Source organism: Rutidosis leptorrhynchoides, chromosome 11 (assembly GCF_046630445.1).
Source record: "Rutidosis leptorrhynchoides isolate AG116_Rl617_1_P2 chromosome 11, CSIRO_AGI_Rlap_v1, whole genome shotgun sequence".
In the NCBI taxonomy this organism is placed as follows: Eukaryota; Viridiplantae; Streptophyta; class Magnoliopsida; order Asterales; family Asteraceae; genus Rutidosis; species Rutidosis leptorrhynchoides.
Window position 1 is genome coordinate 98,613,657 of NC_092343.1, and position 24,884 is coordinate 98,638,540.

The window sequence follows — 24,884 nt, forward strand, 5'->3', positions numbered from 1 at the left end:
TGTTAGTGATTATTGGTTAGTTTGGGCACGGTTTATGCTTGGAAGTGCATTTGGGTCAAAATGACACCAAGTGTCGAATTGGGTTGGTTTGTAAGTCAACCCTAATTGTGTTGCTTGTTTCGTGATAATGGAATAGGTACTTTCTATTGACGAGTTGCGGATTACTTGGAAGCATTCATCAAGGCGACAAGGTCACCTGAACGTAAAATCGATTTGTTTTTAACAAACCGATTTGTTTTCTGAAAACCCATTTTCAATGCGTTCATTACCATTGAACGTAAAATCCTAGGAATTCAACTGGAATTCATTAGGTCACCTGAACCAAATCGGGTGTCAACCGTAAGAACGGTGGTTGCATAGCATGGTCGGAGACAGGACCTTGTGCCAGACCGAAAAATTATAGGATGATCTTTACTATCGCTCCTACCAAGGATAGTTCTAGCATCCGACACGTTAATAAGACCATAATCATCTGCATGTCACGGGACATTGCCTTAACAGTTTCTTGTTCATCGCTTTCCTTTACAACAGGACGGTAGTTTACCGAAAGGTAATATACGGAACAAGTAAACTGGATGTGTGCTTTCCGATACCGGGATAGCAGTGGATTACACGAACCTAAAAGTTTTAGCCAAAATATTGATCCACAAATATATTTTGCAACACCGATGATGGATCAAATCAGAAAACTTATCTAGGGTAAAAGCTAGAATGAATTTTCAAAAGATCAAATGTTTTCATAAAGATCCAATTTCCTTAATGGATCTAAATTTTTATAGTCATGTGGGACTGTAAACCATATTGTTACTACCATTGTTTATACCGCCATATCAAAATCACTGATGTACAAAGTGTGAAGAATAAAGAAGTGATTCTAGTATTTCAAGACTATATTACTTGAGGACAAGCAACGCTCAAGTGTGGGGATATTGATAAGGCTAAAAAGGAACATATATTTCATAGCATTATCCCCCAAGAAAGACAAGATTTTAGTTGCAATTGTTCCATTTTCAAGTGATATTCGTTTATATTAAATAAGTGCGAAGACAAAAGGCAGATTCGACAAATTGAAGACAAAAAGGTCCAAAAAGCTCAAAAGTACAAGATACAATTAAAAAGGTTCAAATTATTGATGAAGAACGTCTAAAAATGACAAGAGTACAAGTTACAAAACGCAAAGTACACGATATAAAATAGTACGCAAGGACGTTCGAAAATCCGGAACCGGGACCAGAGTCAACTCTCAACGCTCGACGCAACGGTGTAAAAATTACGAGTCAACTATGCACAAGAATAAAATATAATATTTAAATAATTCATAATAAGAATAATATTAAATAATAAAAAGTTGTTAATTGAGCATAGTTCAGGGGTCATAAGCGAAAATTCAAATTTATAATTTGCCTATAAAAGGCGACGTATTACGATCGATAGAGGGAGACTTTTTTCGATCATTTTTTCTATCTTTTTCTTATTTTTCTATCTATCAATATCAATATCTATAATTTATATCTATATTCTATATCTCTATCATAATGTTAACTTAATAAGATATAACAATAATCTTAATTTTAATTTTAAATTATGATAATAATAAGATTTATGATAGAGATCGTTTGAGTGTGTAAGTCGAAATTCTGTCCGTGTAACGCTACGCTATTTTTAATCATTGTAAGTTATGTTCAACCTTTTTATATTAATGTCTCGTAGCTAAGTTATTATTATGCTTATTTAAAACGAAGTAATCATGATGTTGGGCTAATTACTAAAATTGGGTAATTGGGCTTTGTACCATAATTAAGGTTTGGGCAAAAGACCGACACTTCTATTGACTATTAATAGATGGGGGGTATTGTCTAATTGAGTGACAACTCATTGGAGTCTGTCGAACCTATCTTCAAATTAATTATCCTAATAATTAATAATGATTATGGTTGTCCTATTTAGTGACGTTCATATGGAATCTATTATAATCATTTAATTAATTATTCGGGTTGGGTAATTGATTATTCAAACTGATCAAGTGGGTAAATTAATATTCATATCTAATCAAAACAGGGGTAGATTACATACAGTGATAACTGGTGTAATTGTTGACAGAAGTGATAACTGCGTCACAGTTTAAATCCTTAATTAGTTGGAATATTTGACTTCGGGTATAAGGGTAATTTGACGAGGACACTCGCACTTTATATTTATGACCGATGGACTATTATGGACAAAAACCAGATAGACGTATCAAATAAACCAGGACAAAGGACAATTAACCCATGGTAATAAATTAAAATCAACACGTCAAACATCATGATTACGGAAGTTTAAATAAGCATAATTCATTTATTATATTTCTCATCGTATCTTTATTTACTGTCATTTTATTACTCGCAATTTTATTTACTGTCATTTTATTTATTGTCATTATTTTACGCACTTTAATTATCGTCATTTATCTTTACGCTTAAAATATAGAATCGACAAACCGGTCATTAAACGGTAAAACCCCCCTTTTATAATAATATTACTACTTATATAATTATATATATTTTGTATAAATATAGTTAAAAATATAGTAAGTATCACCAGCTCCCTGTGGAATGAACCGGACTTACTAAAAACTACACTACTCTACGATTAGGTACACTGCCTATAGTGTTGTAGCAAGGTTTAGGTATATCCCATCCGTAAATTAATAAAACTTGTGTCATATTTTGTATTAAAAATAATACTATTTCGTACCCTCACGCTACATCATCAAGTTTTTGGCGCCGCTGCCGGGGAGCACTAAAACGCTATATTTTTAATTTATATTTGCAAAAATATAAAAAAAAAAAAAACGTAAAAAAAAAAAAATATTATATTAATTTTTGAACGTAGGGGTTATATACCAAACTTCAAAAATATGTATATATGTTTGTATTTTATGTTATATACACAACAGGGTAAAACAGCGCACTTTCAAAGACTGTCATTAAGTTCAACAAAAAGCTACTAATTTTGATGACAAGGCGCAAAATATCAAATGTGATGTAAAATAATATGCTTACAAACTGGGTATTTTTAATCACTTTTCTACACTAATCACCCTCATGAATTTATAATTATAGTCTGATTTCATGCAAATGAGGGCATTGCATGATCTCAAGTGTGGGGAAGGGTTATAAATTCTCTCGGGTTTACACTTAGTTTATTTGCCAAATTTTGTGAAAATTTGAAAAATTTTCAATTAAATGAACTCAAAATCATGTTTATACATATTTATGAACGATGAAAGCTAGGTGATAATACCGAAATTATCGTTACCTCGAAAAGGACATAAATTGAGAAACACCCTAAAACGCTTGAATTCATTTAAAATGAAATAGAAGAAAATAAAAAGGCAAAGAAAGAAACTAAGTGTGGGAAGAATGTACCAAGTTATTTAATTTAAAACATATATCACATATTTTTGTACAAGATTATTGCAGGTACTTTTGCTTTGGACGATACTAATCAGTTTTACCCGGTTTACTGTAATACATTTGAAAGAAAGATGGATCTACACGATGAATCAATTCCATCATTAAAAGGAAGTAAAGTCTTCCGAAAAAGACATGCGCTTCTTGATTTAGGTCATGAAGTTGTCGTCCAGACCAGCTGTAGGTTGACGAAAAATCTAGAAAAGTCATCACTAAAATCAGCAGGAAATCTACGGACCTCAGCATCAAACAGGGTCGCCAAGTGGTCAGATTTATCCTAACCATGAGAAGGATTTATCTCGTACAATGGGGAGGCACCGTGCAAATTAGCTTGATAAGACTAATGAATCAGATCCCCAGAAAGGATAATCTCCTTAAAAGATTAAAAATCAGCTTTTAAGACTGATATTACTCAATCCTTGAGATTGACCTTAAAGATTGAGAATTCAAACTCATGGAATTCGATGATATCTAAACTCGAGCTTGAACGAGAAAATATTTTGATCAAAATTACAAACCGATTTGTTTTCTGAAAACCTATTTTCAATGCGTTCATTACCATTGAACGTAAAATCCTAGGAATTCAACTGGAATTCATTAGGTCACCTGAACCAAATCGGGTGTCAACCGTAAGAACGGTGGTTGCATAGCATGGTCGGAGACAGGACCTTGTGCCAGACCGAAAAATTATAGGATGATCTTTACTATCGCTCCTACCAAGGATAGTTCTAGCATCCGACACGTTAATAAGACCATAATCATCTGCATGTCACGGGACATTGCCTTAACAGTTTCTTGTTCATCGCTTTCCTTTACAACCGGACGGTAGTTTACCGAAAGGTAATATACGGAACAAGTAAACTGGATGTGTGCTTTCCGATACCGGGATAGCAGTGGATTACACGAACCTAAAAGTTTTAGCCAAAATATTGATCCACAAATATATTTTGCAACACCGATGATGGATCAAATCAGAAAACTTATCTAGGGTAAAAGCTAGAATGAATTTTCAAAAGATCAAATGTTTTCATAAAGATCCAATTTCCTTAATGGATCTAAATTTTTATAGTCATGTGGGACTGTAAACCATATTGTTACTACCATTGTTTATACCGCCATATCAAAATCACTGATGTACAAAGTGTGAAGAATAAAGAAGTGATTCTAGTATTTCAAGACTATATTACTTGAGGACAAGCAACGCTCAAGTGTGGGGATATTGATAAGGCTAAAAAGGAACATATATTTCATAGCATTATCCCCCAAGAAAGACAAGATTTTAGTTGCAATTGTTCCATTTTCAAGTGATATTCGTTTATATTAAATAAGTGCGAAGACAAAAGGCAGATTCGACAAATTGAAGACAAAAAGGTCCGAAAAGCTCAAAAGTACAAGATACAATTAAAAAGGTTCAAATTATTGATGAAGAACGTCTAAAAATGACAAGAGTACAAGTTACAAAACGCAAAGTACACGATATAAAATAGTACGCAAGGACGTTCGAAAATCCGGAACCGGGACCAGAGTCAACTCTCAACGCTCGACGCAACGGTGTAAAAATTACGAGTCAACTATGCACAAGAATAAAATATAATATTTAAATAATTCATAATAAGAATAATATTAAATAATAAAAAGTTGTTAATTGAGCATAGTTCAGGGGTCATAAGCGAAAATTCAAATTTATAATTTGCCTATAAAAGGCGACGTATTACGATCGATAGAGGGAGACTTTTTTCGATCATTTTTTCTATCTTTTTCTTATTTTTCTATCTATCAATATCAATATCTATAATTTATATCTATATTCTATATCTCTATCATCATGTTAACTTAATAAGATATAACAATAATCTTAATTTTAATTTTAAATTATGATAATAATAAGATTTATGATAGAGATCGTTTGAGTGTGTAAGTCGAAATTCTGTCCGTGTAACGCTACGCTATTTTTAATCATTGTAAGTTATGTTCAACCTTTTTATATTAATGTCTCGTAGCTAAGTTATTATTATGCTTATTTAAAACGAAGTAATCATGATGTTGGGCTAATTACTAAAATTGGGTAATTGGGCTTTGTACCATAATTAAGGTTTGGGCAAAAGACCGACACTTGTGGAAATTGGACTATTGAGTATTAATAGATGGGGGGTATTGTCTAATTGAGTGACAACTCATTGGAGTCTGTCGAACCTATCTTCAAATTAATTATCCTAATAATTAATAATGATTATGGTTGTCCTATTTAGTGACGTTCATATGGAATCTATTATAATCATTTAATTAATTATTCGGGTTGGGTAATTGATTATTCAAACTGATCAAGTGGGTAAATTAATATTCATATCTAATCAAAACAGGGGTAGATTACATACAGTGATAACTGGTGTAATTGTTGACAGAAGTGATAACTGCGTCACAGTTTAAATCCTTAATTAGTTGGAATATTTGACTTCGGGTATAAGGGTAATTTGAAGAGGACACTCGCACTTTATATTTATGACCGATGGACTATTATGGACAAAAACCAGATAGACGTATCAAATAAACCAGGACAAAGGACAATTAACCCATGGTAATAAATTAAAATCAACACGTCAAACATCATGATTACGGAAGTTTAAATAAGCATAATTCTTTTATTATATTTCTCATCGTATCTTTATTTACTGTCATTTTATTACTCGCAATTTTATTTACTGTCATTTTATTTATTGTCATTATTTTACGCACTTTAATTATCGTCATTTATCTTTACGCTTAAAATATAGAATCGACAAACCGGTCATTAAACGGTAAAACCCCCCTTTTATAATAATATTACTACTTATATAATTATATATATTTAGTATAAATATAGTTAAAAATATAGTAAGTATCACCAGCTCCCTGTGGAATGAACCGGACTTACTAAAAACTACACTACTCTACGATTAGGTACACTGCCTATAGTGTTGTAGCAAGGTTTAGGTATATCCCATCCGTAAATTAATAAAACTTGTGTCATATTTTGTAGTATTTTGTATTAAAAATAATACTATTTCGTACCCTCACGCTACATCATCAGGGGTCATTTGGCACAAGATTGTACGGTGGTACCTTTAGGCCCAATCAGGTGTTTCATTTGCCTGATGGCGGGACACCGAAAGTCAGAGTGTTCCGAATCACATGACGATCGGGTTAGGAGGTTTAGAGCGCGAATACATGATGGGAAGTGGAGCACGGAAGCCCAACAGTTCTACATCAGGTACTTTTAGTACCAAATTATATGTTGTTCGTTTGTAATAACATGCGGTATGTACGTAAGTCTTAGCTAAACTTTATTCTCCGTTGGAGATAATTCGTAGCAAGCGGGCGGTTTACATTTATGGTTCCGGTTTGCTCTCTGTAGAGTGTATAAGTGGTGTGTTGTGCCTTGATCCTATGGTACAAATCCTTGGGTGCTTAAGCATTTTGGTTGATATCGGGTCGTTAAGCTCGTTCGAGTGAGACCCTTAAGGTCTCAATTGTGTGGTTCATGTTATTGATATGGGTGACATTCCTAATGGAAGTACCCTATGGTGACTTTGGATTGTCGGGCGAAGGGCGTAAGACTTGGCGTAACCAAGCATTCCTTAGTATTTGGGAAATGTTTCTACTAAATCATGGAAATGGGTTTTGGTGTTCGGTCATTAAGCGCGTGTTCGCTTTCATGTTGAAGTTGATGAACCATGAGGTTCGTCGGGTGGATTGAAACTTTTGAAATCGAGTGCTGATCTCGATGCATGTTGGTAAAGGAGTCTACGTGACGTGACATTAGGTGCCTTTTTATACCTACTAGCGTGGTGTTCGCGTCCGATTGTGTTGCGGTTACATTGTACTTAGGGTACCGAAGTGAAACCCTTAGGTACATAAGTGATCGGGTGAAATTTGACAAACTAAAGCAGTTGGACGATTGCGAGTGTATAGTTCGTGTAATTTGTGGTACACTTTTTGTTCGAAGTGTTTATGGATAGGTTAGGATCCTTGGTATGCTCAAGTTGAAGCAAGACATGGTGAAGGGCCGTGTGAACCCAATTGTTGGTAAAGTCTACCTTTGGTAGCATTGTACGGTTGTACGAGTTGTGATATTGGAACGTAGTTCCAAGTAGGGGAGTTACACTCCCGCACGAGGTGGTTTTGGTGTGAGATTTCGGATGATGCTTTTGGTAGATCCGGAAATTTGGTCGAGACCTAGTTTTGGTCGATTCGTGGTAGAGTACAATTTCGGTTAAATTGTACTTATGATTTTGGACTTGTAAATTATCACCGAGGTGGTGAGATGGTAAATCTCGTTGAGAGATAATGGACGTGTTTGGCGAGCAAGGGGAAATCCCTCGGTCAAGAGATGTGTGTAAGTCTGGTTCTCTTTTGGAGAATTATTGTTTGTGCCTATGTTCGATTTAGGTGGTTCTTGCTCGATTGTGTGAATGGATAGTGGTATCCGTTAGGATTCACTATGGCGTAGCAGAGCGCGTTGTTACGCTACTCGTTGTTCGAGGCCAAAAAGGCGTTGATTGGTGAAGCATGACCTTCGGGGTTCGCTGACTTCATCATGGTATTATTATATCGGTGAAGCATGACCTTCGGGGTCCGCTGACTTCATCCGGTGTTGAGTGATCTATCGGTTGTTCTATACACCGATGGTGGGATCGTGAGGACCGTGTTGTGGGATTAGTGAGGCGATAGCCGTGTTTCGCTCACATGTTGTTACGGGTGTAACAATAGTCGATTTTTGTACACCTTGGGTTTAGCATTGCGATAGTCGTTTTGGACGCTATCGGTCTTAGCCGTTGCTTATGATGTTAGGTTAGTGGCGTGTTGGTTGTATTGCGCGCTACAAAGGATGTTTAGTGGTAAGTGTAATCCGTAAGGATTTTGTGGTTCGATCTTCAATGTTCGGATTGTTGACTTTAGGTTGAGACTTGGTCGCTTTTAGCGTTGTCCTTGGTTAAGGTACACTAAGGAATTGATATCTCGGTACGAGATTGGTTGAGTTTCTCCCGATATGGGGAAAGGAGCAGGTTTTTAGTGCTCGGATGGTGATTTTGTTAAATCGCGGGTGACGATTTAGTTGTTAAAGGCGATTCATTGGGAAGAATTGCCTAAGAAAGTCGGATTGGAACATATGTTGAGAACCTTTGAGTGTAGGTCCGGATGGTTAAGTGACGAGGATCACGAGGACGTTGTCGAGTTTAAGTGGGTGAGAGTTGTAAGACCCAAATGTTTATGGTACATAATGTATTTATGGTGTACGATGCGTCTATGAGGTGTACGAAGCATGTACGTGTTGCTTGCTCGAACGTCGAAGAAAACTGGACGTTGTCTGAAGTGACAAGGGGTGTACGTATCTTTTCAACCCCAAATAAAGTTTGTGTTGATGTTTCAAAGCCTTACCATTGGAAAGAAAATCTTATTACGTTTCCAACGATATTTGATTCATCGAAAACGGAGCTACGGTCAAAAAGTTATGGCCAAAACAATTTTCTAAAAACTGACCTGTAGGTTGGAGCGGCGCTCCACCTTCTGGCGCGGCGCGCCGATCCCGTCTGATGCAATTTTATGCCTTTTTAAAAGGTTTAAATGAGGGGTACTTTGGTCTTTTCATTTAGGGTCGGTTTAGGGTCACCAAAACTGATCTAGAACTCCATTGGAGCTCATTTCTCACCCACACAAACACTCTCATCCATATCTAGAGAGAGAGGAAGGGTTCTAGAGTGAGAGAGCTTGAATTGGAGAAGAAGGAGTTGGATTCTCACCAAAGCTCGGGTTTTAAAGTTGTTGTACTCGTCAACGGCATCATTTTGGCGATATTGGTAAGTTCAAACTCCGAATTTCATTGTTTGATTTGAGATTCAATGTTATGGTTTGAGATTGTTAGTTGTAAAACCTATTTAGTTGATGAAGAGGGTTTATGGAAACTTTCTATTTTGATATTTGACGGGTTTTGGGTTGGTTAATGATTTAACCATGTTTAAGACTTGTAAATGGTGTATAATCACTAGTATTAGTGATTATTGATGTTTGGAGACCATTAGGGTTCTTATGGTTGACTAATTTTGACTAGAGTCAAAATTAGGGTTTGGTGATGATTATGACCCAATTGTCGATTTAATGAGGTTTATAAACTTAAAATGGATTAAGTTGAAGTATAAAACCGATTTAAATATGTTTTGGTGCCAAAACTCGCTAACGGCGCGATGTTGACTCCTTTGGGTCAAAAATTAGGGTTTAAGTGTCATTATGGGCAAGATAGGTGTTTAACACCTATGATTGGGTTTAATTGGCATATTAGGACCATTCTCACTTGTGTTACTGATGATTGGTTAGTTTGGGCACGGTTTATGCTTGGAAGTGCATTTGGGTCAAAATGGCACCAAGTGTCGAATTGGGTTGGTTTGTAAGTCAACCCTAATTGTGTTGCTTGTTTCGTGATAATGGAATAGGTACTTTCCATTGACGATTTGCGGATTACTTGGAAGCATTCATCAAGGCGACAAGGTGAGTGTTAATATCCTATATGCATATATATGTGTAGGATGGGTACGGGTCGGGTGAAGGGGTTCTCGGTTATAGAGCTCACTTCTCATATAGGTGGAATTGTTGGACTTGTGTATAGGTCCAATTGGCACGGTTGTGCATTTTGGTTGACTACCTTGGCGAGGTGCACACTTTGTGTGTACGTTATCACATGGGCATGTGATGTGGATTATATAACTCCAATGGCGAAGGGTTAATATTGTGAGTGGAATGATTATACACGTGTGTATATAATGTATCTATTTGTAGGGCGGGGGATGGGGCCGGGTATACGTGTCTATACCACCGAGAGTTAGTGATATATTTCGTTGTACACTAACGATGGATATTTCGTTGTCCAAATTGCCCAAGAGTTAGTGATATATTTTGTTGTACACTAACGATTGCTTGAACGGATATTTCATTGTCCGTGTCGCCTAGGGGTTAGTGATATATTTCGTTGTACACTAACGGTTGTTACGAACACCGATGGGAAATTCGAAGTACCATTCCCTTGGGTTATTGGTTAACCATAATTACGCGTTGTATTGTAGTATGTTATATATATATATATATATATATATATATATATATATATATATATATATATATATATATATATATATATATATATATATATATATATATATATATATATATATATATATATATATTGTATACGTATAATGTTGTATTGTCGTGTTGTAGCTAACCCTCTGGGTGTAGCTTATTGGAATTGTTCACAACGTTGTTGGTGAACTTATATTTTGTTGATGTATATTTAGCTCGTTGCTTAGTGATCTTACGGTATGCTTAGACTAGCTTGCCTTTATGCTTGGATGCGCCGGTATGCGGTATTTAGTTATTTGTGTGGCGTGTCCATTTTATGTATATATATGTATGAAGTATATTCTCACTCACTAAGCGTTAGCTTACCCCCTCGTTGTTTACATTTTTATAGATTTGCTTGGATGCGGTGGCTCGGGTAAGCGTGGGAACTAGTGGCTCGCGTAGTCGCTTTAGAAGGCTTGCTTTTGGATTGATTAGGATTGGGTAGCGTATCGCCAATCGCCATGCTCGGTCTTTATTTTGTATTACAAATCATGTGATTCAAAACTTGTATTTTCGTATGAAAGTCGTAAAACGGACGATGTGGGCCCGGTTTCGTAAAACTTATTTTATGAATGGAACGTGTTAGTTTTTCATATTTGAATAGGTTGAGAAAAGCGTTTTGTCTAAATACGTCGGGAAGTGGTCAAACATTTTCGCATTTCATGACTTTTTGGACAGGCCAGTTTGGCGCGCCGCGCGGCCATGTGGCGCGCCGTGCCATATGCTGTTCCAGCAAAAAAAAAAATTTTAATTGATATTTCCGCGTGATCGTTTGTATTACGGGTTGGGTTGTTACATAGACATGGCTAGGGCTTTACTGATCTTCACCCCCGCTGAGATTATTACACCTGATTGTAATAGTTTAATTGCTGAAGGTGAAAGAGTAGATAGGAATTTTGACGCTAACACCATATGGAGGCGTATGTCAAGATTTGAGGAATTTACGCGGGGTGGAAGACACTCCTACTTAGATATTGATAGAGCAGAGCTCCGGATAATAGATAGATTCTTAGCGAACTCGATTACACAACGGGGTAGAAACAAAGAGAAAATGACCCTAAACGATTTATTCTATCCATGTGTATTTGAGACCCGAGGAGCTTAGTTAACATTCCTTATTGCGTAGGCCACTATTTATCTAAAGTTGTTGAGGGTATGCAATCAGGAAGTATTATAGGGGGAGGTATTTTTTTTACTCTCATTGGAGAGTACTTAGGTGTAGATAAAGAGCATGGGGGTCCGATGGTAGAGATTGAGGAACAAGCCGAGAGAATAGGCTTGTAGGTTTATCAAGGTGCAAAAGTACTAAAATGGAGGCACAATATGCCAATACCATATCAGGGCACCCATCCACAGGTAGAGAGGGGTTCGGATGAGGAGATGGAGGAAGGAGATGACATTAGGGATGTCATTAGGGATAGTTATACTGATGTCTTCCAGGATGTAGATGAGGTGGAAATGAATAACCATGCTACGCATCATCATTATGAGCAGTGGAGAGCCGCGGATGAGTATGAGCACTCTAGGTGACGCCAACACGATAGCTGGCAAGTTCATCAGCACCAAATCATGGGCCAGCTATCATATCAGGTACCACATAACTACATCCCGACTCGACCTGCTTACTATCCACCACATCAGCCCGACATGCGACCACCCTTTGACCTGTACGACCCCAATCAAGCCTACCAGGACACCTATCACCAACCATGGAACCTGAGCTATGATATGAACTGGAATCCTATCCAAATCAATAGTGTTCCATTGGTGATTTCTTATCTTTTATTATTTTTATCTATTTATGTTAAACATTTAACATTTTGATACTTTTATGTAATGTTTAACATTATTATTATTATGTACTAATATTTCATTTTTGTAATTTGAAAGTGGGATATTAAGTCCCATTTTAAAATACCATGCATGTTTATATTTGTATTGTATGTATTTTATTTCATGTACACAACAGGGTAAAACAGCGCATTTTCAAAGACTGACATTAAGTTCAGCAAAAGCAACTAATTTTGACGACAAGATGCAAAATATATGTGAAATAACAACTACAGGGATGAACAAATGATGTGCACCATTTATCATTCAAACAAACAACAATATGTTTGGAAACGGTGGTAAAATTTAATCATTTTTCTACGCTAATCACTCTCAATAATTTAAATTGTTACTGATTTCTTGCAAATGAGGGCATTGCAAGATCTTAAGTGTGGGAAGGGATTAAATTCTTTCGGTTTAAAAAAAATTGACTTATACACTTGGTTTAATAGCCACCGTTAAAATACTAGTAACGCAGTAGTTGTATTAGAATCTAGTGATCTTTGATAATAAAGAAAAGCCCTAGTCTTATATACTGACTACCCACTTCTAGTAAAAATTTTAAAATTTTTAACTAAATGAACTCAAAATCATGTTTATACATATTTATGAACGATAAAACTAGGTGTTAAGACCGAAATTATTGTTACCTCGAAAAGGACATAAATTGAGAAACAACCCAAAATGCTTGAATTCATTTAAAATAGAATAGAAGAGAATAAAAAGGCAAAGAAAGAAAAATAAAAGCCAAGTGTGGGAAAATTTACCAAGTTATTTAAAAAATATATCACATATTTTTGTACAAATAATTGAAGATACTTTTGTTTTGGACGATATTAATCAGTTTTACCCAGTTTATTGTAATATAAATGAAATTTAAAAGGAAGTAAAGTCTTCCGAGAAAAAGACACGCGCTTCTTGATTTAGGTCAGGAAGTTATCGTCCAGACCAGTTGTAGAGTCTACGAAAAACCTTGAAATTTTTTTCTTGAAAATCAGCTGGAAATCCACGGACCTCAGCATCAAACATGGTCGCCAAGTGGTCAGACTTATCCTAACCATGAGAGGATCTGTCTCGTACAATGGGGGGCACCGTGCAAATTAGCTTATAAGACTAATAAATCAGATCCCCAGAAAGGATAATCTCCTTAAAAGATCAAAAATCAGCTTTTAAGCCTGATATTACGCAATCCTTGAGATTGACCCTAAAGATTGAGAATTCAAACTCATAGAATTCAATGATATCTAAACTCGAGCTTGAACGAGAAAATATTTTGATCAAAATTACAAACCGATTTGTTTTCTGAAAACCTATTTTCAATGCGTTCATTACCATTGAACGTAAAATTCTAAGAATTCACCAGAATTCATTAGGTCACCTGAACCAAATCGGGTGTCAACCGTAAGAACAGTGGTTGCATAGCATGATCGAAGACAGGACCTTGTGCCAGACCGAAAAACTATAGGGTGATCTTTACTATTGCTCCTACAAAGGATAGTAATTGCATCTGACACGATATAGACCATAATCAAAAGCATGTCATTAGACATTGCCTTAACAGTTGCTTGTTCAATGCTTTCCTTTACAACCGGAAGGTAGTTTACCGAAAGGTAATATACGGAGCAAGTATACTGGACGTGTTGCTTTCCCAATACAAGGTTAGCAAGTGGGTGACACAAAACCGCAAGTTTTGAGCTAAAATTTTCAAATCTGAAACCCACAAAACCCACAAAAATATTTTGCAAACACCGGTGAAGGGTTATTCCGGAAAACTTATCTAGGGTAAACGCTAGAATGAATTTTCAAAAGATCAAATGTTTTCATAAAGATCCAATTTCCTAAAAGATCTAAATTTTTATAGTCATGTGGGACTGTAAACCACAACGTTACTATCATTGTTCATACCGCCGTATTAAAATCACTGATGTACAAAGTGTGAAGAATAAAGAAGTGATTCTAGTAAAGTTATATTCAAGTTCTATATTTCTTGAGGACAAGCAACGCTCAAATGTGGGAATATTTGATAATGCTAAAAACGAACACATATTTCATAGCATTATCCTTTAAGAATGACAAGCTTTTAGTTGCAATTGTTCTATTTACAAGTGATATTCGTTTAATTATTAAAAGGTGAAGACAAAAGACAGATTCGACGATTTGAAGACGCAAATGACCAAAATGCTAAAAAGTACTAAGTACAATCCAAGTGGTTCAATTTATTGATGAGAAACGTCTAGAAATTACAAGAGTACAAGCCGCAAAACGCAAGATATTAAATCGTACGAAAGGACGTTCGAAAATCCGAAACCAAGACATGAACCAACTATCAACTCGCGACGCAACGGACGTAAAACTACAAGTCAACTATGCACAAGAATATAATATAATATATATATAATTATATAAAATTATATATATTATATTATATTATATTATAAATAAATCAAGAGTCGCCCATGTTTTTGGAAGCAAATGGAGCAGGAAAAGCAGGCCATGCGATCGCATGGCCTGAGTGCCTTATTCCCATGCGATTGCTTGGCACTCAGGACCTAGCCACATCTATAAATAGCAGCATATTTCGGACGTTTTATGTACACCTTCATTCACTGATCTCTCACTCTCTCAATATATATTTATATTTTATAATTATAATTTTAATATTAAGTTAATAATAATAAGGTTATAGTGGCGAATGTTTTAAGTTTGTAAGTCGAAATTCTGTTCGTGTAACACTACGCGAATAATAATCATTGTAAGTTATGTTGAACCTTTTTAAATTAATGTCTCGTAGCAAAGTTATTATTATGTTTATTTAAGTTGAAGTAATCGTGATGTTGGACTAAATATTAAGAACGGGTTATTGGGCTTTGGACCATAATTGGGGTTTGGACAAAAGACCGACACTTGTGGAAACTGAACTATGGGCTATTAATGGGCTTTATATTTGTTTAACTGAATGATAGTTCGTTAATTTAATATAGAGATTTACAATTTGAGGTAATTATAAATAACCACATACACTCGATCGGACACGATGGGCGGGATATTTATAAATACTAATAATCATTCATTTAACCGGACACGGGAATGGATTAATAGTCAATGGACTCATTAAAATAGGGTTGGATTACATACAAGGACACTTGGTGTAATTGTTAATAAAGTATTAAAACCTTGTATTGCACACAGTCGATAACCTGGTGTAATCATTAACAATGTATTAAAACCATATTACAGTTTAAGTCCCCAATTAGTTGGAATATTTGACTTCGGGTATAAGGGTAATTTGAAGAGGACACTCGCACTTTATATTTATGACCGATGGACTGTTATGGACAAAATCCAGATGGACATATCGAATAATCCAGGACAAAGGACAATTAACCCATGGTAATAAATTAAAATCAACACGTCGAACATCATGATTACGGAAGTTTAAATAAGCATAATTCCTTTATTTTATATCTCATCGCACTTTTATTTATCGTCATTTTATTTTTCGTACTTCAAATTATTGCACTTTTAATTATCGTACTTTTATTTATCGCACTTTTATTTATCGTCATTTACTTTACGCTTTAAATTAAGTTATTTTTATATTTAATATTTTACATTAGGTTTTAACTGTGATTTAAATCTTAAAATCGACAAACCGGTCATTAAACGGTAAAACCCCCTTTAATAATAATAATAATAATAATATTACTTATATATATATTTATAAAAATATAGTTTGAAATAAATATAGCGTTAAATTTAGCTGACTCCCTGTGGAACGAACCGGACTTACTAAAAACTACACTACTCTACGATTAGGTACATTGCCTATAAGTGTTGTAGCAAGGTTTAGGTATATCCATTCAATAAATAAATAAATAACTTGTGTAAAGTTGTATCGTATTAAATAGTATTTCGTAGAAAAATTCATAGTATTACGTACTACACCTCGAACACATCAAATATTTTTGGCGCCGCTGTCGGGGACGCCATAGAACGCTATAAAAAAATTTAGTTTTTAAGCTATTTTTGTAAAAATATATTTACATAAGTGTTAAATATTAAAAACAAAAATATAAAAACATAAAAAGAAAAATATATTTCTATATTTTTTAAGTGTTTAAATTAAAAAGTTTTTTTTTAGTTACAAAAAACTAATAAGTATTATTTTTTTATAAATAAGTTTTATTTAAAGTATATTTTTCTATAAATTAAAAATAGAAAGAAAAAAAACGCTGAACCTATCGATTTTTAAACTGCATCATTCTGAATCTACATTGCCATGTGATCGCATGGCTGCAATGCTTGATACCCATTCGACCGCATGAGGTATTCTGACAAGCCTGAAACCTAAGACAACATTTATTACGCGTAAGTTTTATTAATTATTATTATTGTTAACCCTAATTAGGGTTTAGGTAATTAATTAGTTTTTAAATTTTAGTTTTAATTTATAATTAGTGTTATTAAGTTTTAATATTCTTATTAACTATATAAAATAATACTTTTATAAAATAATAATATAAAAATAATATTTTTGTAAAATTGTATTTTTATCAACTTAGTTTATTTTTTTATTTTGTATTTTTCTTTATTATCGTTTAATTCGTAACTTTTATAATTTATTGTTCGTAATTAGTTTTAAACTTAGTATTTTGCCGTAGTAATTTTATATTTCTAGATTTTTAGGCTTTGCCGAAAAATCCCTTAAGTGCTTTTTCTTTAGATTAAGATTTAGACGTTTTAGAATTTTACGACGTCGCTTATCGCATTAGTATTTAATAGATTTTAGTGCCTTTTTAAGTTATTGCCGTTTTGGATATAGAATTCCTTTTAAGCTTTAATACCTTTAGACGCAACTTTTAGTCTTAAGTTTTTAGAATTCTAAGTTTCGACGCTTTATTTTCTTATTTTTATTTTTCGACTGTTTGTTTTTCGACGTTTGTTTTTCGACTCTTATTTCTCGACGCGCTTTTTCTTTTTCATTTCTACGCTCTAGTTTTTAGGACATAGATTTTTATCTTTTTTAAAATTTCGACGAAAAATTATTTTAAGCGGTTAAATTGATAGACATCCAAATTTTCTGGTTCGTAGTAATAGTTGGATTTGTTAGTGGCGAGTTGTGGGCTTCCGATTTAAAGGGTCCTGGCTACCTGCTGCATCTATTGGCTATTCGAAACGTGGGCAAAATCAGAAAAGTCTATTAATTTGATAACTTATATAATTTTTTTTATTTTTATAACTAATAGGATATTCAGTGAATGCACCTAGCAAAACGTTCACCACCTTTCATACATTCACCACCTGTAACTCGATTAAGACATCTAGCCAACATTGTTGCTGTTGATTTTTCTTTAGAATCGTCATCTAGTCGACCAAGTACTCCAATTCAAATTTCTGATAATCCATTCTTTGTACCCAACCTCATAATTGAGAACCTGGAGAATATTTAAGGACAATTCAGAGATCCTGAACCACAAATCATTCAACCAGAGATTGTAGAGGAAGAAACCATTAAATCAGAATCCCCTAGTGATTCAGATTCAACAAATTCAATTATGGAAAATTAGGAACCTCTAAGTATGGAGGATCGAATGAGAGCCACACGCACTAGCCAAGGTCATGCAATTACTCAACCAGACATTAATGCACCAGATTATGAAATCAAAGGACAAATCCTACACATGGTAACTAATCAATGCCAATTTAGTGGTACGCCAAAAGAAGATCCAAACGAACATCTTCGAACCTTTAATAGGATTTGTACTCTATTCAAAATCAGAGAAGTTGAGGATGAACAGATATATCTCATGTTATTTCCCTGGACTTTAAAGGGAGAAGCCAAAGATTGGTTAGAATCGTTACCTGAATGGGCGATTGATACATGGGATGTTTTAGTTGAAAAATTTCTTAAAAGATTCTTTTCGGCATCTAAAGCCGTGAGACTTCAAGGAAAAATTGTTACGTTCACACAAAAGCCAAATGAAACTTTATATGAAGCGTGGACAAGATTCGGAAAGTTGTTGAGAGGATGTCCTCAACATAGTTTAGACACTTATCAAATAGTACAAATATTCTACCAAGGATTCCACATTACTACACGAAAAAACATCGACATAGCAGCTGATGGTTCCATTATGAAGAAAACTGCAACTGAAGCTTACAAAATTATTGATAACACAGCCTCCCACTCACATGAGTGGCATCAAGAAAAAGACATCGTTAGATCATCTAAAGCAGCTAGAGCCGATTCTAGTCATGACTATGATTCCATTTCTGCAAAGATAGATGCTTTCGAGAGGAGAATGGAAAAGATGACTAAAGATATTCACGCAATACGAATTAGTTGTGAGCAGTGTGGAGGACCACATTTGATAAAAGATTGTCTCAGTATTGAAAAAACAATGGAACAAAGAGAGTAGTGACTTTCGGAAGGCTATAAATCCTAAACCGTACATCGGATTTAGACGAGGCCTAAACGAAAGGTCATCTACTCGAACCGAACTACCTGGAAACTGTAGTGACCCAAACTTTTCCATGTTTATATATATATATATTAAATTAACTTGTTATTTACATGATTAAGTGTTTCCAACATGTTAAGCAATCAAACTTGTTAAGACTTGATTAATTGAAATAGGTTTCATATAGACAATTGACCACCCAAGTTGACCGGTGATTCACGAACGTTAAAACTTGTAAAAACTATATGATGACATATATATGGATATATATATAGTTAACATGATATTATGATAAGTAAACATATCATTAAATATATTAACAATGAACTACATATGTAAAAACAAGACTACTAACTTAATGATTTTGAAACGAGACATATATGTAACGATTATCGTTGTAACGACGTTTAATGTATATATATCATATTAAGAGATATTTATACATAATAATATCATGATAATATAATAATTTAAAATCTCATTTGATATTATAAACATTGGGTTAACAACACTTAACAAGATCGTTAACCTAAAGGTTTCAAAACAACACTTACATGTAACGACTAACGATGACTTAACGACTCAGTTAAAATGTATATACATGTAGTGTTTTAATATGTATTCATACACTTTTGAAAGACTTCAAAACACTTATCAAAATACTTCTACTTAACAAAAATGCTTACAATTACATCCTCGTTCAGTTTCATCAACAAATCTACTCGTATGGACCCGTATTCGTACTCGTACAATACACAGCTTTTAGATGTATGTACTATTGGTATATACACTCTAATTATCAGCTCTTAGCACCCCATGTAAGTCACCTAACACATGTGGGAACCATCATTTGGCAACTAGCATGAAATATCTCATAAAATTACAAAAATATGAGTAATCATTCATGACTTATTTACATGAAAACAAAATTACATATCCTTTATATCTAATCCATACACCAACGACCAAAAACACCTACAAACACTTTCATTCTTCAATTTTCTTCATCTAATTGATCTCTCTCAAGTTCTATCTTCAAGTTCTAAGTGTTCTTCATAAATTCCAAAAGTTCTAGTTTCATAAAATCAAGAATACTTCCAAGATTGCAAGTTTACTTCCAAGTTTTCTAAATCCATTCCAAGTAATCATCCAAGATCAAGAAACTTTTGTTACTTACAGTAGGTTATCTTTCTAATACAAGGTAATAATCATATTCAAACTTTAATTCAATTTCTATAACTATAACAATCTTATTTCGAGTGGAAATCTTACTTGAAATTGTTTTCGTGTCATGATTCTGCTTCAAGAACTTTCAAGCCATCCAAGGATCCTTTGAAGCTAGATCCATTTTTCTCATTTCCAGTAGGTTTATCCAAGGAACTTGAGGTAGTAATGATGTTCATAACATCATTCGATTCATACATAAAAAGTTGTCTTATTCAACGTTATAAACTTGTAATCACTAGAACATAGTTTAGTTAATTCTAAACTTGTTCGCAAATAAAGTTAATCCTTCTAACTTGACTTTTAAAATCAACTAAACACATGTTCTATATCTATATGATATGCTAACTTAATGATTTAAAACCCGGAAACACGATAAACACCATAAAACTGGATATACGCCGTCGTAGTAAAACCGGGGGCTGTTTTGGTTGGGATAATTAAAAGCTAAGAAGAACTTTGATTTAAAAGCTATACTTCTGGAAAAATGATTTTTCTTATGAACATGAAACTATATCCAAAAATCATGGTTAAACTCAAAGTGAAAGTATGTTTTTCAAAATGGTCATCAAGATGTCGTTCTTTCGACGGAAATGACTACCTCTTTCAAAAACGACTTGTAACTTGTATTTTCGACTATAAAATTATACTTTTTCTATTTAGATTCATAAAGTTAAGTTCAATACGAAACCGTGGCCACTGAAATCACTCAAAATGGATTAGAAACGAAGAAATGGCGAGTAAAACAAGATTGATAAAAACTACTCATTTTACCTACGTGAAAGTTAGTAATAAATCTATTCCAACCATAACCTAATCAACTTATATTGTATATTATGTAATCTTGAGATACCATAGATACGTATACAATGTTTCGACCTATCATGTCGACCCATCTATATATATATTGCGGAACAACCATAGACACTCTATATGTGAATGTTGGAGTTAGCTATACAGGGTTGAGGTTGATTCCAAAATATATATATATATTTTGAGTTGTGATCAATACTGAGATACGTATACACTGGGTCGTGGATTGATTTAAGATAATATTTATCGATTTATTTATGTACATCTAACTGTGGACAACTAGTTGTAGGTTACTAACGAGGACAGCTGACTTAATAAACTTAAAACATCAAAATGTATTAAAAGTATTGTAAATATATTTTGAACATACTTTGATATATATGTATATATTGTTATAGGTTCGCGAATCAACCAGTGGCCAAGTCTTACTTCCCGACAAAGTAAAAATCTGTGAAAGTGAGTTATAGTCCCACTTTTAAAATCTAATATTTTTGGGATGAGAATACATGCAGGTTTTATAAATGATTTACAAAATAGACACAAGTACGTGAAACTACATTCTATGGTTGAATTATCGAAATCGAATATGCCCCTTTTTATTAAGTTTGGTAATCTAAGAATTAGGGAACAGACACCCTAATTGACGCGAATCCTAAAGATAGATCTATTGGGCCTAACAAACCCCATCTAAAGTACCAGATGCTTTAGTACTTCGAAATTTATATCATATCCGAAGGGTGTCCCGGAATGATGGGGATATTCTTATACATGCATCTTATTAATGTCGGTTACCAGGTGTTCACCATATGAATGATTTTTATCTCTATGTATGGGATGTGTATTGAAATATGAAATCTTGTGGTCTATTGTTACGATTTGATATATATAGGTTAAACCTATAACTCACCAACATTTTTGTTGACGTTTAAAGCATGTTTATTCTCAGGTGAATACTAAGAGCTTCCGCTGTTGCATACTAAAATAAGGACAAGATTTGGAGTCCATGTTTGTATGATATTGTGTAAAAACTGCATTCAAGAAACTGATTTCGATGTAACATATTTGTATTGTAAACCATTATGTAATGGTCGTGTGTAAACATGATATTTTAGATTATCATTATTTAATAATCTACATAAAGCTTTTTAAACCTTTATTTATGAAATAAAGGTTATGGTTTGTTTTAAAATGAATGCAGTCTTTGAAAAACGTCTCATATAGAGGTCAAAACCTCGCAACGAAATCAATTAATATGGAACGTTTTTAATCAATAAGAACGGGACATTTCAGTTGGTATCCGAGCGTTGGTCTTAGAGAACCAGAATTTTGCATTAGTGTGTCTTATCGAGTTTGTTAGGATGCATTAGTGAGTCTGGACTTCGACCGTGTTTACTTGAAAAATGATTGCTTAACAAATTTTGTTGGAAACTATATATTTTTAACATGTGAATATTATGTGATATATTAATCTCTTAACGTGTTTGATATTATGTGATAGATGTCAACCTCTAGAACAAGTCCCATTGACTCACCTAATAATAATGAAGAGTCAAATGTAAATTGGAATGATTCGTGGACTGATTCACAAGTTCCCGAAGAGGAACCGGAAGAAGAGTCAGAACCGGAAGAAGAATCGGAACCGAAAGAAGAATCGGAACCGGAAGAAGAAATAGAACCAGTGGGGGAAATAATAAAACGGTTAAGTAGAAGAAAATCCTTAACCAAACGACCAAAGTTAATTATGGTCAATGGTGTTTCTGCCAAGGAAGCAAAATATTGGGAGGATTACCAATTCTCCGATGAATCGGATTCCGACGAGAATTCCGATGATGTTATAGAAATAACCCAACTGAATTTAAAAAGGCAAAAGAAAATAATAAGGGAAAGGGCATAAAAATAGAGAAATCTAATTCCAAACCCGATGAACTTTATATGTATCATCAACACCCGTATTTCTTAAGTTGTGACAATAACCCGGGAACCTCTAAACCACCAGGTTTTTCTAAACCAATGTGGAAAATGACGGCTCGTATTAGGGGAACATCATATATCCCTAGAAACTTGGCAAAACGAACCAAAACCGAAGAAGAAGAAATGAGCGAGTCGGAATAAGATAGTTGTATTCGTGTGGTATAATATATGTAATATAGTGTGCTTATGCTTTATGATATATGTAAAAATTGCTTGTATTAATAAGTACTTTTTTTTATGAATCTAACTCTTGTCTATTTTACAGTATAAAAACACAAAATGGATAGACAACCCAATATTTTAAGAGACCTACCCGGAGACATGATTGATGAAATCTTGTCTAGAGTCGGTCAGAATTCCTCGGCACAACTATTTAAGGCGAGATCAGTTTGTAAGACATTCGAAGAACGTTCCAAGAATGCCTTGGTTTATAAGAGACTTTCGTTTGAAAGATGGGGGATATCACATTGGGAAACCCATAAGTTACGATGTGTTTACTTTGACGCATATATTGCGGGGAACCCAAGTGCTATTTTACGCAACGGGTTAAGAAATTATTTTGACTCAATGTATCCGAACATAGGACTTCATGATTTAGAAAAAGCGGCTAACATGCAACATAAAGAAGCATGTTATGCTTACGGGTTAGTAATGTTCGCTTCTCACCAAAGTGAGAAAAAGAACATCGGGCTACAACTATTAAACAAAACGTTTCCACAAGTGACGGAGTCGGTAATTGGGGTAAGAAATGAGGTTTTTAGGTTATTACGAGACTGTTGGTCATTACGTAACCCTCGTCCCTTTGACGACGTTACAACACGCTGTCTTATCAACGGCCATAACAGTTATGTTCCACAAGACTAAAGATGGGAAGTAGTCCTAGTAAAACCAGAATGCATGACGTGTTTCTGGACGTATGAATTACGTGTCTTTATTGCCTTTGCTGAACGACTTGTGTACTAGATAGAATTATCTTCACAACTATCTTGTATCAAAGTTATTGTGTGCTATATTTCATGCTTTATGTAAAATAAGCGGTATTGTAAGTTTGTAAAATATTGTATAAAAGTTTGAACGCGAAATATTATTATAATTAGTTTTTCATATAGAATTGTAGTAGTTGAATTGTATATTAGCTACTAAGTATGAACTTAACGGGTAGGTACTACCCGAATTTAAACTTATAAAACGCTAATATGAAGAAAAAGCTTTTATAAATGAGTTCATATAATGCTACGAAATACTATTAACTACTCTTAATATTCTGTATGATTAACTTGTTCCATTTGACTATTTTAAAGGAAATGGCACCGACTACTCGACACACCGTGAATATGAATGAAGAGAAATTCCGTACTTTTCTAGCTTCAAACATAACCGCAGTACAGGCTGTGCTACATACCAACAATAACCTTGGATCTAGCAGTACAGGAAATCGTGTAGGATGCACCTACAAAGAATTCACTGCCTGCAAACCTTTGGAATTTGATGGAACCGAAGGACCGATCGGATTGAAACGGTGGACCGAGAAGGTCGAATCGGTGTTTGCCATAAGTAAGTGTACTGAAGAGGATAAAGTGAAGTACGCTACGTATACCTTCACAGGTTCTGCATTAACATGGTGGAATACCTATCTAGAGCAAGTGGGACAAGATGATGCTTATGCACTACCGTGGTCAGCATTCAAGCACTTGATGAACGAGAAGTACCGTCCCAGAACTGAGGTCAATAAGCTCAAGACAGAACTTAGAGGGTTACGAACCTAAGGATTTGATATTACCACGTACGAAAGACGATTCACAGAATTATGCCTATTGTGTCCGGGAGCGTTCGAAGATGAGGAAGAGAAGATCGACGCATTTGTGAAAGGATTACCGGAAAGAATCCAAGAAGATATAAGTTCACACGAGCCCGCCTCCATACAACAGGCATGTAGAATGGATCACAAATTAGTGAACCAGATTGAAGAAAGAATTAAAGA

At 34.4% G+C, this 24,884-nt stretch overlaps 1 non-coding gene across 1 annotated transcript; it reads right to left on the reverse strand.

Annotated features, from left to right (window-relative positions):
• Window positions 1-18,373: 18,373 nt before the first annotated feature.
• Window positions 18,374-18,480, reverse strand: LOC139878993 (small nucleolar RNA R71). Its single transcript, XR_011769850.1, has one exon. It is a non-coding gene; the product is annotated as a small nucleolar RNA R71 (small nucleolar RNA).
• Window positions 18,481-24,884: the final 6,404 nt, after the last annotated feature.